The sequence below is a fragment of the Oncorhynchus masou genome, chromosome 28 (assembly GCF_036934945.1).
Source record: "Oncorhynchus masou masou isolate Uvic2021 chromosome 28, UVic_Omas_1.1, whole genome shotgun sequence".
Taxonomy (NCBI): domain Eukaryota; kingdom Metazoa; phylum Chordata; class Actinopteri; order Salmoniformes; family Salmonidae; genus Oncorhynchus; species Oncorhynchus masou.
In genome coordinates, this window is record NC_088239.1 from 15,547,210 (window position 1) to 15,560,952 (window position 13,743).

A 13,743-nucleotide genomic window follows, 5' to 3' on the forward strand; every position below is an offset into this window, starting at 1 on the left:
GTCTATGACGTGGAAAGGTGTTCCTAATGCTTTGTACACTCAGTGTGTATGATACCACAGTGGTAATCAGTCTGGTAATCAGGAGGCTAGACTTTATTAGAGATCATTTAGCAACCGTACCCTTCTCTCTGCATACACACATTTCAAGGTACATCCCAGATTTTCTTAGCAGGTAAGTTGACTGAGAACACATTGTCATTTACAGCAACAACCTGAGAACAGTTACATGGGAGAGGGATGAATGAACTAATAGAAAGCTGGGGATGATTAGATGGCCATAATTGTATGAGGGCCAGGAGACTGGGGTTGACACCCCTACTCCTACAATAAGTGCCATGGGATCTTTAGTGACCACAGAGTCAGGAAATCCATTTTACTGTCCATCTGAAATATGACACCTTACACAGGGTAATGTCCCCAATCACTGCATCGGGATCTTTTTTTTAAACTAGAGGAAAGAGTGCTTTCTACTGGTCCTCCAACACCACTTCCAGCAGAATCTGGTCTCCCATCCAGGGACTGACCAGGACTAACACTGCTTAGTTTCAGAAGCAAGCCAGCAGTGTGATGTAAGGTGGTGTGCTGCTGATGATTCAACATGTGAGACAGGGCTTAAGCCATAGGATGGGTTAGGGATCAAATCAAATTGTATTTGTCACATGTGCCGAATACAACAAGACATGTAGACCTTACAGTAAGCCCTTCCCAACGATGCAGAAAATATAAACACAAGAGAAATAAAATACAATTTAGAGAAGATGTTTAAGAAAATGGCAAGAGCTCTTCTTTAAAGCCAACCCCTGTGCTAACATGACCAAGAGCAGCTATCCTCAGAGTTCTTATTTCTGTTACCAACCATCACTGAAACTGCGACAGCATATTCCCACTAGCCTAATAGACATCTTTCCTTTGACGTTCACAACTGATTAGGCCGTTTTAAAGGTAAATTAACAGATGAAAAAGTGTGAAAAATGTCTGCTCTGTTTTAATCCTCAAAGGTAATTCCCACTTGTACTTATTTAGCTTTTTCACAGTGAGTTGCTGAGGGCTTGTATTTTAGAGTGTTTCAGCTTTTCAGCCCTGTCTTCACACGCATGTTGCACACGTCAGCAGCGTCCAGAGCTGCTTTGAAGAGTCAGAGAGAGAGAGAGAGAGAGAGCGAGAGAGAGAGGGAGGGAGAGAGAGAGAGAAAGAGAGAGTGTGAGAAAGAGAGAGAGTGAGAAAGAGAGAGTGTGAGAAAGAGAGAGAGTGAGAAAGTGAGAAAGAGTGAGTGAGTGAGTGAGTGAGTGAGTGAGTGGTGAGTGGTGGTGGTGGTGGTGAGTGGTGGTGAGTGAGTGAGTGAGAGAGAGAGAGAGAGAGAGAGAGAGAGAAAGAAAGACAGGGAAAGAGTGAGAAAGAGAGAGAGAGAGACAGAGAGTGTGAGAAAGAGAGAGAGTGAGAACGAGAGAGAGAGAGAGAGAGAGAGAGAGAGAGAATGAGTGAGAGAGAGAGAGACAGAGAGAGAGAGAGAGAGAGAGAGAGAGAGAGAGAGAGAGAGAGAGAGAGAATGAGTGAGAGAGAGAGACAGAGAGAGAGAGAGAGAGAGACAGAGAGCGACAGAGAGAGAGAAAGAGAGAGAGAGAAAGAGTGAGAAAGAGAGAGAGAGAGTGAAAGACAGAGAGCTACAGAGAGAGAGAAAGAGAGAGAGAGAGAAAGAGAGAGCGACAGAGAGTGAGAAAGAGCGAGACCCCTTGGGGAAACACCAGAAGAACCTTCAGTTCATCTCTCAAAATACCAATTTGTCACTGTAGATTTGGTGAGAAACAATTTGTATTCAGTTTCTGTCTTGTTTTCCTTCCCCATGGTCCAACGTCGTCAAACCGGATAGCGTCACATTGAGCAGCACTTTGACGCTTAAAAGCTTCACTGTCTTTGAGGAACTGTGTGAAGGTTTTGTCAGAGTGGGAGCATGCCGTGTGGTTCTCCAAGCCATAACTTCAAGATACGGTTGATCGCTAGCTCTTTATGGTTATTGATCTACCGACAAAAATATATTTTCAGGAATAATTGTTTCAGAAATGTTTAACAACACATTTGTCGTCTGCCCATTTCTAATATATATATTTTTCTCATACAAACATGTAGGGCTAATATTAACCAGCCCTTGTGTCACATTTAAACTCTTCCCCCTTGTGTAAACACTCCGCGTTTACTTTTCAACTATTCCCCTTTGTGATATCAGGCATAGTCTGTTTTCATTAGGCTCATTATCACCCTCTTTATGCACCTATGAGCGAATTAGGAGAGGATCAATACTACCCTGGATGCCCCTCACAGATAACCCAGGAAAGGACCAGATCATTACCAGCGCTTCCAAGCGGCTTCAAAAGGGATTTCTGCAGGCCATACCCACTGGGTTATGATGGGGATGACCCATTGTAAAGGTTTTGGCAAAGTTGATATTTCCGTTTCTGTGTATTCTGATTGTAGAATCGGATTGAGGGTTGGAAAAAGATGGAAACCCCAGGGCTGTTTGGAAGGATGGGATATTTACAGACACTTTTAGAACTACTGAGAGCCAGTGAAGATTTGTCATGCTGTCAGATTTAGCAGCTTTATGAACTGGAGTAGGAAAGCTAAGGGGGATTTGTGATGAATGTGATCTAAAAGGGGGGCGTACTGTATATGAACTGAAGGAGGGTTGTGGAGTTGTGTGTGGCATATTAACTGCCAGTGGGGTGTTTGAAATAATAAACATAGAAACAGAACCAGGGCCGTAGTTTTAACACATAAAGAGGTAGATGAGAAGTGGTATCATAACAGCTGAGCTTGGAGAGAGATCTTACATCAACCGAACTTTGACTACAGCCAGTGGATCCTAATGTGTTGTAAGGGTATTGACTGAGGTCTGTGGGTGTCCCTTCTATATGATGTCCTCCAACTCAGCTCCCACAGTGTAGAGTAGCGGGCTGAGGGATGACCTCTGTTAACTGCTGTGATCCCAGCCATTGACCAACTCTCTCTCTGCTTCCAAGCCCCAGCATGGAGTCAATGGGTAATACTGCAGTCCAATCACACACACACACTCAAGTACACACACACACACACTCCTTTACACACACTCACACAAAACTCAAAATGTTATCTCAAGGACTCTCCATTCCATGCTGTGTGTTTTCTAGGAACCAGGCCAGGTTTGGTGAGAGTCTGTCCACGGCCGGAGCAGCTTCTGTAGTGTTTACCAGCCCCACAGTACTTAAGGGAGACCCCAGCTGTTTGTCTCCCAGCACCTCCTACACACAACCAAAACAGAACAGTGACACTCCACTGTGACCGGGGCAGAGAGTGGTGTAATCCTCTCCGTTTAAAATAAAGGTTCTCCAACCAAGCAGGTTCACCTTCAGTCCCTATTTGTCCTGTAATATGACATTATGCTTGAAGTCACAAGAGCTGGAACAATGTACCTTGAATCTGTGAAATGTATGGAAAACTGTGTGCTTTCACAGAGAGAGGGCGGAATGAGTAGGAGGTGGTTTGTCTTCTCAGCTTTCAGGGCGTGAGCTGTCGTGCCGGGTTGAAAGTTGTTTGGAAGCAGCAGGTAGAGTCATAAGGTATTGACCAGAGTAAAACAAGGTCTCTGTTCACATCACACTAGCTCAGTACAGGCCTTGACCTCAGCTGTCATAGAGCCAACGACTGGCTCCCTTCCGGCACAGTCTGCTCATTGACTTAAGTCAAAGATGCATTTAGAATCATAGTCTAAGGAATGTTGGTCTGATATTGATAACAGCGCCACTAAATCAGTTTGCCATGCAGCTCCAAGCCACTGAAGTGATTTTATTTTTTTTGCTCTAATTCTCCTGAGAACCATCCAAGGAGTGGATTTACAGAGTGACGCTACTGTACTGTTCTATTTGACGCTACTGATGCCACTGTACTGTTCTGTTGTATTGATGAAGGTGAGGTGCAGAGCACTGCAATGGATTGGGAGCTTTTCTGTATGTTGACCTTGCAAGCCGAGGGAATAGGAGAGTTAAGCTCGCAGTGTGTCTTCACTTCCCTCTTACCCATGACCCACCAGGATGCGTCCTCCATCACTGACTGTCATCCACTATCTGTTTGTCTTGACAGCAATGTCAGACCAGTAGCTAGGAGACCTGACTGGCCGCAGCATAAACAGACTGACAACCAGGCTGGCAAAGCAGACAAGAGTCAAGTCAACTCACCTGACTTTCAGAGACATTTCCAGAAAGTCACCTCCTGAAGGACCGATGGTTTACCTTCTTTTCAATTTAATTCAATTCAAGGGGCTTTATTGGCATGGGAAACATATGTTAACATTGCCAAAGCAAGTGAAGTAGATAATATACAAAAGTGAAATAAATGTTAAAAATGAACAGTAAACATTACACTCACAGAAGTTCCAAAATAATAAAGACATTACAAATGTCATTTTATGTATATATACAGTGTTGTAACGATGTGCAAATGGTGAAAGTACAAAAGGGAAAATAAATAAACATAAATATGGGTTGTATTTACAATGGTGTTTGTTCTTCACTGGGTGCCCCTTTCTTGTGGCAACAGGTCACAAACATTGCTGCTGTGATGGCACACTGTGGTATTTCACTCAGTAGATATGGGAGTGAATCAAAATAGGGTTTGTTTTCAAATTCTTTGTGGCTCTGTGTAATCTGAGGGAAATATGTCTCTAATATGGTCAAACATTTGGCAGGAGGTTAGGAAGTGCAGCTCAGTTTCCACCTCATTTTGTGGGCAGTGTGCACATAGCCTGTCTTCTCTTGAGAGCCAGGTCTGCCTACGGCAACCTTTCTCAATAGCAAAGCTATGCTCACTCAGTCTGTACATAGTCAAAGCTTTCCTTAAGTTTGGGTCAGTCACAGTGGTCAGGTATTCTGCCACTGTATACTCTCTGTTTAGGGCCAAATAACATTCTAGTTTGCAGTTTTTTGTTAATTCTTTCCAATGTGTCAAGTAATTATCTTTTGTTTTCTCACGATTTGTTTTGGTCTAATTGTGTTGCTGTCCTTTCTCTTAATTTCTATCTGATTAATACCTGAGAAACCAACTGTGTGGCCTGGACTCCCTAGCCAATCACTAGTCCTCCAGGACTTTTACTCTCCAGCTGGTGGCTTCTCTCAGGGACTGTTCTACTTCTCTCGGGGACTGTTCTACTTCTCTCGGGGACTGTTCTACTTCTCTCGGGGACTGTTCTATTTCTCTCGGGGACTGTTCTACTTCTCTCGGGGACTGTTCTACTTCTCTCGGGGACTGTTCTACTTCTCTCGGGGACTGTTCTACTTCTCTCGGGGACTGTTCTACTTCTCTCGGGGACTGTTCTACTTCTCTCGGGGACTGTTCTACTTCTCTCGGGGACTGTTCTACTTCTCTCGGAGACTGTTCTACTTCTCTCGGGGACTGTTCTACTTCTCTCGGGGACTGTTCTACTTCTCTCGGAGACTGTTCTACTTCTCTCGGGGACTGTTCTACTTCTCTCGGGGACTGTTCTACTTCTCTCGGGGACTGTTCTACTTCTCTCGGGGACTGTTCTACTTCTCTCGGGGACTGTTCTACTTCTCTCGGGGACTGTTCTACTCCTCTCGGGGACTGTTCTACTTCTCTCGGGGACTGTTCTACTCCTCTCGGGGACTGTTCTACTTCTCTCGGGGACATGTCTATTAAGTCTCCCAGCCAAGTAGGCCACAGTGGTTTATACAATCCATAAATAAATATATAAGCTTCACTTACACACAACCAGCTGGTTTTGTGTAACTCTGTCAACAGCTGTTCTCTTCCATTTAGGCAAGCCTGCGATTATGCAATCATTTCACTTGCTATACCATCCCCTACCTTCCTTACTCTATTTCTCTCAACTCCTGGAGGACTTCTCTCGCTCACTTCCCCCCCTCCCTAACTCACTTCCGATCTTTCTCTCTCTCTCTCTCTGTTTTTATGTCCCCCTCTCTCTCTCCATCTCTCTCTCCTCATCTCTTCGGGTGATACTGGGTCAGCTGTGACATAGAAATGTAAAGCAGTAGGCTAATTTAAACTAAATGCTCTTCAATCGATCGCTACCCGCACCTGCCCGCCCGTCCAGCATCACTACTCGGTTCTGACTTAGAATATGTGGACAACTACAAATACCTAGGTGTCTGGTTAGACTGTAAACTCTCCTTCCAGACTCACATTAAACATCTCCAATACAAAATTAAATCTAGAATCGGCTTCCAATTTCGCAAACAAGGCATCCTTCACTCATGTTGCCAAACATACCCTCGTAAAACTGACCATTCTACCAATCCTCGACTTTGGCAATGTCATTGCCTCCAACAATCTACTCAATAAATTGGATGCAGTCTATCAAGGTGGCATCCGTTTTGTCACCAAAGCCCCATACACTACCCACCACTGCAACCTGTACACTGTCGTTGGCTGGCCCTTGCTCCATACTCGTTGCCAAACCCACTGGCTCCAGGTCATCTACAAGTCTTTGCTAGGTAAAGCCCCGCCTTATCTCAGCTCACTGGTCATCATAGCAGCACCCATCCGTAGCACGCGCTCCAGCAGGTATATCTCACTTGTCACCCCCAAAGCCAATTCTTCCTTTGGCCGCCTCTCCTTACAGTTCTCTGCTGCCAATGACTGGAACAAACTGCAAAAATCACTTTGCACCCCAGTATCTCTACTTGCACATTCATCTTCTGCACATTCTACCATTCCAGTGTTTAATTGCTATATTGTAATTTCTTCGCCCCATGGCCTATTTATTGCCTTACCTCCCTTATCCTACCTCATTTGCACATGCTGTATATAGGTTTTTCTACTGTATTATTGATTGTATGTTTGTTTAATCCATGTGTAACTCTGTGTTGTTGTATGTGTCGAACTGCTTTGCTTTATCTTGGCCAGGTCGCAGTTGTAAATGAGAACTTGTTCTCAACTAGCCTACCTGGTTAAATAAATAAAGGTGAAATGTAAATATATATATTATTTGTTTTGGGGCAGTGCTCTTTAGACAAGACCTATCTGACGTCCATGTTTCTGCTGGAAGTAAAACATCATGATGGCTGAAGGCTCCTGCAAGGTGCAGCCACTCATAAGATATTTAGGTGGGAGACTGAGGAAGGCACTGTAGGCAACACATGGCAGTCTGAGCCTTAGTGTAACGATCGTCGTCTGAGGAGGAGGAGGAGAGATCGGACCAATATGCAGCGTGGTACGTGTCCATGTTCATTTATTCAACAGAACACTATACAAAATAACAAAAGAGAATTAAATTAAACAGTTCTGAAAGGTGACATAAACTAAACAGAAAACATTCACCCACAAAACACAGGTGGGAAAAGGCAACCTAAGTGTGATTCTCAACCCGAGACAACAAACGACACCTGCCCCTGATTGAGAACCATACCAGGCAAAACACATAAACACAACCAAGAAAAACGAACATAGACTGCCCACCCCAACTCACGCCCTGACCAAACTAACACAAAGACAAAATAAAGGAACTAAGGTCAGAACGTGACACTTAGGGGGGTACTGTATAAGCCAGCACACACGACACTGATCCTCAACAGTGATGCTCATACATGCGAGCTATACTGCAGCGTTCAGGCTCTGACCAAACTTGTACACACCAGTCCACCTTTTATTTGCACATGATTTTGAAATTTAATGATGCTGGTTTACATCAACGAGTGAATAATCAATATGAACATCCACGTTTTCTATTTCCATCTTATTTAACTATATTATTCGCTCTTCAAAATAAAAAAATAACTGTCTCAAGCACCCTGTGGAAATTTCAGAGCACCCTGTGGTAATTACGGAGCATCCTGTGATAATTACAGTGCACCCTGTGCCCTGTAAATACCGTGTGGTATTTATGCTGTAGTAGTTTATGTGTCGGGGGGCTATGGTCAGTTTGTTATATCTGGAGTACTTCTCCTGTCCAATTCGGTGTCCTGTGTGAATTTAAGTGTGCTCTCTCTAATTCTCTCTCTCGGAGGAGGCCCTGAGCCCAAGGACCATGCCTCAGGACTACCTGACATGATGACTCCTTGCCGTCCCCAGTCCACCTGGCCGTGCTGCTGCTCCAGTTTCAACTGCTCTGCCTTATTATTATTGGACCATGCTGGTCATTTATGACATTTGAACATCTTGGCCATGTTCTGTTATAATCTCCACCCGGCACAGCCAGAAGAGGACTGGCCACCCCACATAGCCTGGTTCCTCTCTAGGTTTCTTCCTAGGTTTTGGCCTTTCTAGGGAGTTTTTCCTAGCCACCGTGCTTCTACACCTGCATTGCTTGCTGTTTGGGGTTTTAGGCTGGGTTTCTGTACAGCACTTTGAGATATCAGCTGATGTACGAAGGGCTATATAAATACATTTGATTTGATCACCCTGTGTTAATTATAGTGCACCCTGTGGTAATTACAGAGCACCCTGAGGTAATTACGGAGCACCCTGTGATAATTACAGTGCACCCTGTGTTAATTACAGAGCACCATGTGTTAATTATAGTGCACCCTGTGGTAATTACGGAGCACCATGTGTTAATTATAGTGCACCCTGTGATTATGACAGTGCACCCTGAGGAAATTACAGAGCACCCTGTGGTAATTACAGATCACCCTGTGGTAATTATAGTGCACCCTGGGGTAATTACATAGTACCCTGTGGTAATTACAGATCACTCTGTGGTAATTATAGTGCACCCTGGGGTAATTACAGAGCACCCTGTGGTAATTACAGATTACCCTGTGGTAATTACAGAGCACCCTGTAGTAATTACAGATCACCCTGTGGTAATTATAGTGCACCCTGTGGTAATTATAGTGCACCCTGTGGTAATTACAGAGCACCCTGTGTTAATTATAGTGCACCCTGTGATTATGACAGTGCGCCCTGGGGTAATTACAGAGCACCCTGGGGTAATTATAGTGCACCGTGTGGTAATTACAGATCACCCTGTGTTAATTATAGTGCACCCTGTGGTAATTACAGTGCACCCTGTGGTAATTACATAGTACCCTGTGGTAATTACATAGTACCCTGAGGTAATTACGGAGCACCCTGTGATAATTACAGATCACCCTGTGTTAATTACAGATCACCCTGTGTTAATTATAGTGCACCCTGTGGTAATTACAGAGCACCCTGTGATAATTACAGATTACCCTGTGGTAATTACAGATCACCCTGTGGTAATTATGGTGCACCCTGTGGTAATTATAGTGCACCCTGTGGTAATTATAGTGCACCCTGTGGTAATTACAGAGCACCCTGTGTTAATTATAGTGCACCCTGTGATTATGACAGTGCACCCTGGGGTAATTACAGAGCACCCTGGGGTAATTATAGTGCACCGTGTGGTAATTACAGATCACCCTGTGTTAATTATAGTGCACCCTGTGGTAATTACAGTGCACCCTGTGGTAATTACATAGTACCCTGAGGTAATTACGGAGCACCCTGTGATAATTACAGATCACCCTGTGTTAATTATAGTGCACCCTGTGGTAATTACAGAGCACCCTGTGATAATTACAGATTACCCTGTGGTAATTACAGATCACCCTGTGGTAATTATAGTGCACCCTGTGGTAATTATAGTGCACCCTGTGGTAATTACAGAGCACCCTGTGTTAATTATAGTGCACCCTGTGATTATGACAGTGCACCCTGGGGTAATTACAGAGCTCCCTGGGGTAATTATAGTGCACCGTGTGGTAATTACAGATCACCCTGTGTTAATTATAGTGCACCCTGTGGTAATTACAGTGCACCCTGTGGTAATTACATAGTACCCTGAGGTAATTACGGAGCACCCTGTGATAATTACAGATCGCCCTGTGTTAATTACAGATCACCCTGTGTTAATTATAGTGCACCCTGTGGTAATTACAGAGCACCCTGTGATAATTACAGATCACCCTGTGTTAATTATAGTGCACCCTGTGGTAATTACAGAGCACCCTGTGGTAATTACAGTGCACCCTGTGGTAATTACATAGTACCCTGTGGTAATTACGGAGCACCCTGTGGTAATTACAGATCACCCTGTGGTAATTATAGTGCACCCTGGGGTAATTACAGAGCACCCTGTGGTAAATACAGATTACCCTGTGGTAATTACAGAGCACCCTGTGGTAATTACAGATTACCCTGTGGTAATTACAGATCACCCTGTGGTAATTATAGTGCACCCTGTGGTAATTATAGTGCACCCTGTGGTAATTACAGAGCACCCTGTGATAATTACAGATCACCCTGTGTTAATTATAGTGCACCCTGTGGTAATTACAGAGCACCCTGTGGTAATTACAGTGCACCCTGTGGTAATTACATAGTACCCTGTGGTAATTATAGTGCACCCTGTGGTAATTATTGAGCACCCTGTGATAATTACAGATCACCCTGTGTTAATTACAGATCACCCTGTGTTAATTATAGTGCACCCTGTGGTAATTACGGAGCACCCTGTGGTAATTACAGATCACCCTGTGGTAATTACAGTGCACCCTGGGGTAATTACAGAGCACCCTGTGGTAAATACAGATTACCCTGTGGTAATTACAGAGCACCCTGTGGTAATTACAGATTACCCTGTGGTAATTACAGATCACCCTGTGGTAATTACAGATCACCCTGTGGTAATTATAGTGCACCCTGTGGTAATTATAGTGCACCCTGTGGTAATTACAGAGCACCCTGTGATAATTACAGATCACCCTGTGTTAATTATAGTGCACCCTGTGGTAATTACAGAGCACCCTGTGGTAATTACAGTGCACCCTGTGGTAATTACAGATCACCCTGTGTTAATTATAGTGCACCCTGTGGTAATTACAGAGCACCCTGTGGTAATTACAGTGCACCCTGTGGTAATTACATAGTACCCTGTGGTAATTATAGTGCACCCTGTGGTAATTACAGAGCACCCTGTGATAATTACAGATCACCCTGTGTTAATTACAGATCACCCTGTGTTAATTATAGTGCACCCTGTGGTAATTACGGAGCACCCTGTGGTAATTACAGATCACCCTGTGGTAATTACAGTGCACCCTGGGGTAATTACAGAGCACCCTGTGGTAAATACAGATTACCCTGTGGTAATTACAGAGCACCCTGTGGTAATTACAGATTACCCTGTGGTAATTACAGATCACCCTGTGGTAATTACAGATCACCCTGTGGTAATTATAGTGCACCCTGTGGTAATTATAGTGCACCCTGTGGTAATTACAGAGCACCCTGTGTTAATTATAGTGCACCCTGTGATTATGACAGTGCACCCTGGGGTAATTACAGAGCTCCCTGGGGTAATTATAGTGCACCGTGTGGTAATTACAGATCACCCTGTGTTAATTATAGTGCACCCTGTGGTAATTACAGTGCACCCTGTGGTAATTACATAGTACCCTGAGGTAATTACGGAGCACCCTGTGATAATTACAGATCGCCCTGTGTTAATTACAGATCACCCTGTGTTAATTATAGTGCACCCTGTGGTAATTACAGAGCACCCTGTGATAATTACAGATCACCCTGTGTTAATTATAGTGCACCCTGTGGTAATTACAGAGCACCCTGTGGTAATTACAGTGCACCCTGTGGTAATTACATAGTACCCTGTGGTAATTACGGAGCACCCTGTGGTAATTACAGATCACCCTGTGGTAATTATAGTGCACCCTGGGGTAATTACAGAGCACCCTGTGGTAAATACAGATTACCCTGTGGTAATTACAGAGCACCCTGTGGTAATTACAGATTACCCTGTGGTAATTACAGATCACCCTGTGGTAATTATAGTGCACCCTGTGGTAATTATAGTGCACCCTGTGGTAATTACAGAGCACCCTGTGATAATTACAGATCACCCTGTGTTAATTATAGTGCACCCTGTGGTAATTACAGAGCACCCTGTGGTAATTACAGTGCACCCTGTGGTAATTACATAGTACCCTGTGGTAATTATAGTGCACCCTGTGGTAATTATTGAGCACCCTGTGATAATTACAGATCACCCTGTGTTAATTACAGATCACCCTGTGTTAATTATAGTGCACCCTGTGGTAATTACGGAGCACCCTGTGGTAATTACAGATCACCCTGTGGTAATTACAGTGCACCCTGGGGTAATTACAGAGCACCCTGTGGTAAATACAGATTACCCTGTGGTAATTACAGAGCACCCTGTGGTAATTACAGATTACCCTGTGGTAATTACAGATCACCCTGTGGTAATTACAGATCACCCTGTGGTAATTATAGTGCACCCTGTGGTAATTATAGTGCACCCTGTGGTAATTACAGAGCACCCTGTGATAATTACAGATCACCCTGTGTTAATTATAGTGCACCCTGTGGTAATTACAGAGCACCCTGTGGTAATTACAGTGCACCCTGTGGTAATTACAGATCACCCTGTGTTAATTATAGTGCACCCTGTGGTAATTACAGAGCACCCTGTGGTAATTACAGTGCACCCTGTGGTAATTACATAGTACCCTGTGGTAATTATAGTGCACCCTGTGGTAATTACAGAGCACCCTGTGATAATTACAGATCACCCTGTGTTAATTACAGATCACCCTGTGTTAATTATAGTGCACCCTGTGGTAATTACGGAGCACCCTGTGGTAATTACAGATCACCCTGTGGTAATTACAGTGCACCCTGGGGTAATTACAGAGCACCCTGTGGTAAATACAGATTACCCTGTGGTAATTACAGAGCACCCTGTGGTAATTACAGATTACCCTGTGGTAATTACAGATCACCCTGTGGTAATTACAGATCACCCTGTGGTAATTATAGTGCACCCTGTGGTAATTACAGAGCACCCTGTGGTAATTACAGTGCACCCTGTGGTAATTACAGATCACCCTGTGTTAATTATAGTGCACCCTGTGGTAATTACAGAGCACCCTGTGGTAATTACAGTGCACCCTGTGGTAATTACATAGTACCCTGTGGTAATTATAGTGCACCCTGTGGTAATTACAGAGCACCCTGTGATAATTACAGATCACCCTGTGTTAATTACAGATCACCCTGTGTTAATTATAGTGCACCCTGTGGTAATTACGGAGCACCCTGTGGTAATTACAGATCACCCTGTGGTAATTACAGTGCACCCTGGGGTAATTACAGAGCACCCTGTGGTAAATACAGATTACCCTGTGGTAATTACAGAGCACCCTGTGGTAATTACAGATTACCCTGTGGTAATTACAGATCACCCTGTGGTAATTACAGATCACCCTGTGGTAATTATAGTGCACCCTGTGGTAATTATAGTGCACCCTGTGGTAATTACAGAGCACCCTGTGATAATTACAGATCACCCTGTGTTAATTATAGTGCACCCTGTGGTAATTACAGAGCACCCTGTGGTAATTACAGTGCACCCTGTGGTAATTACATAGTACCCTGTGGTAATTACGGAGCACCCTGTGGTAATTACAGATCACCCTGTGGTAATTATAGTGCACCCTGGGGTAATTACAGAGCACCCTGTGGTAAATACAGATTACCCTGTGGTAATTACAGAGCACCCTGTGGTAATTACAGATTACCCTGTGGTAATTACAGATTACCCTGTGGTAATTATAGTGCACCCTGTGGTAATTATAGTGCACCCTGTGGTAATTACAGAGCACCCTGTTTTAATTATAGTGCACCCTGTGATTATGACAGTGCACCCTGGGGTAATTACAGAACACCCTGGGG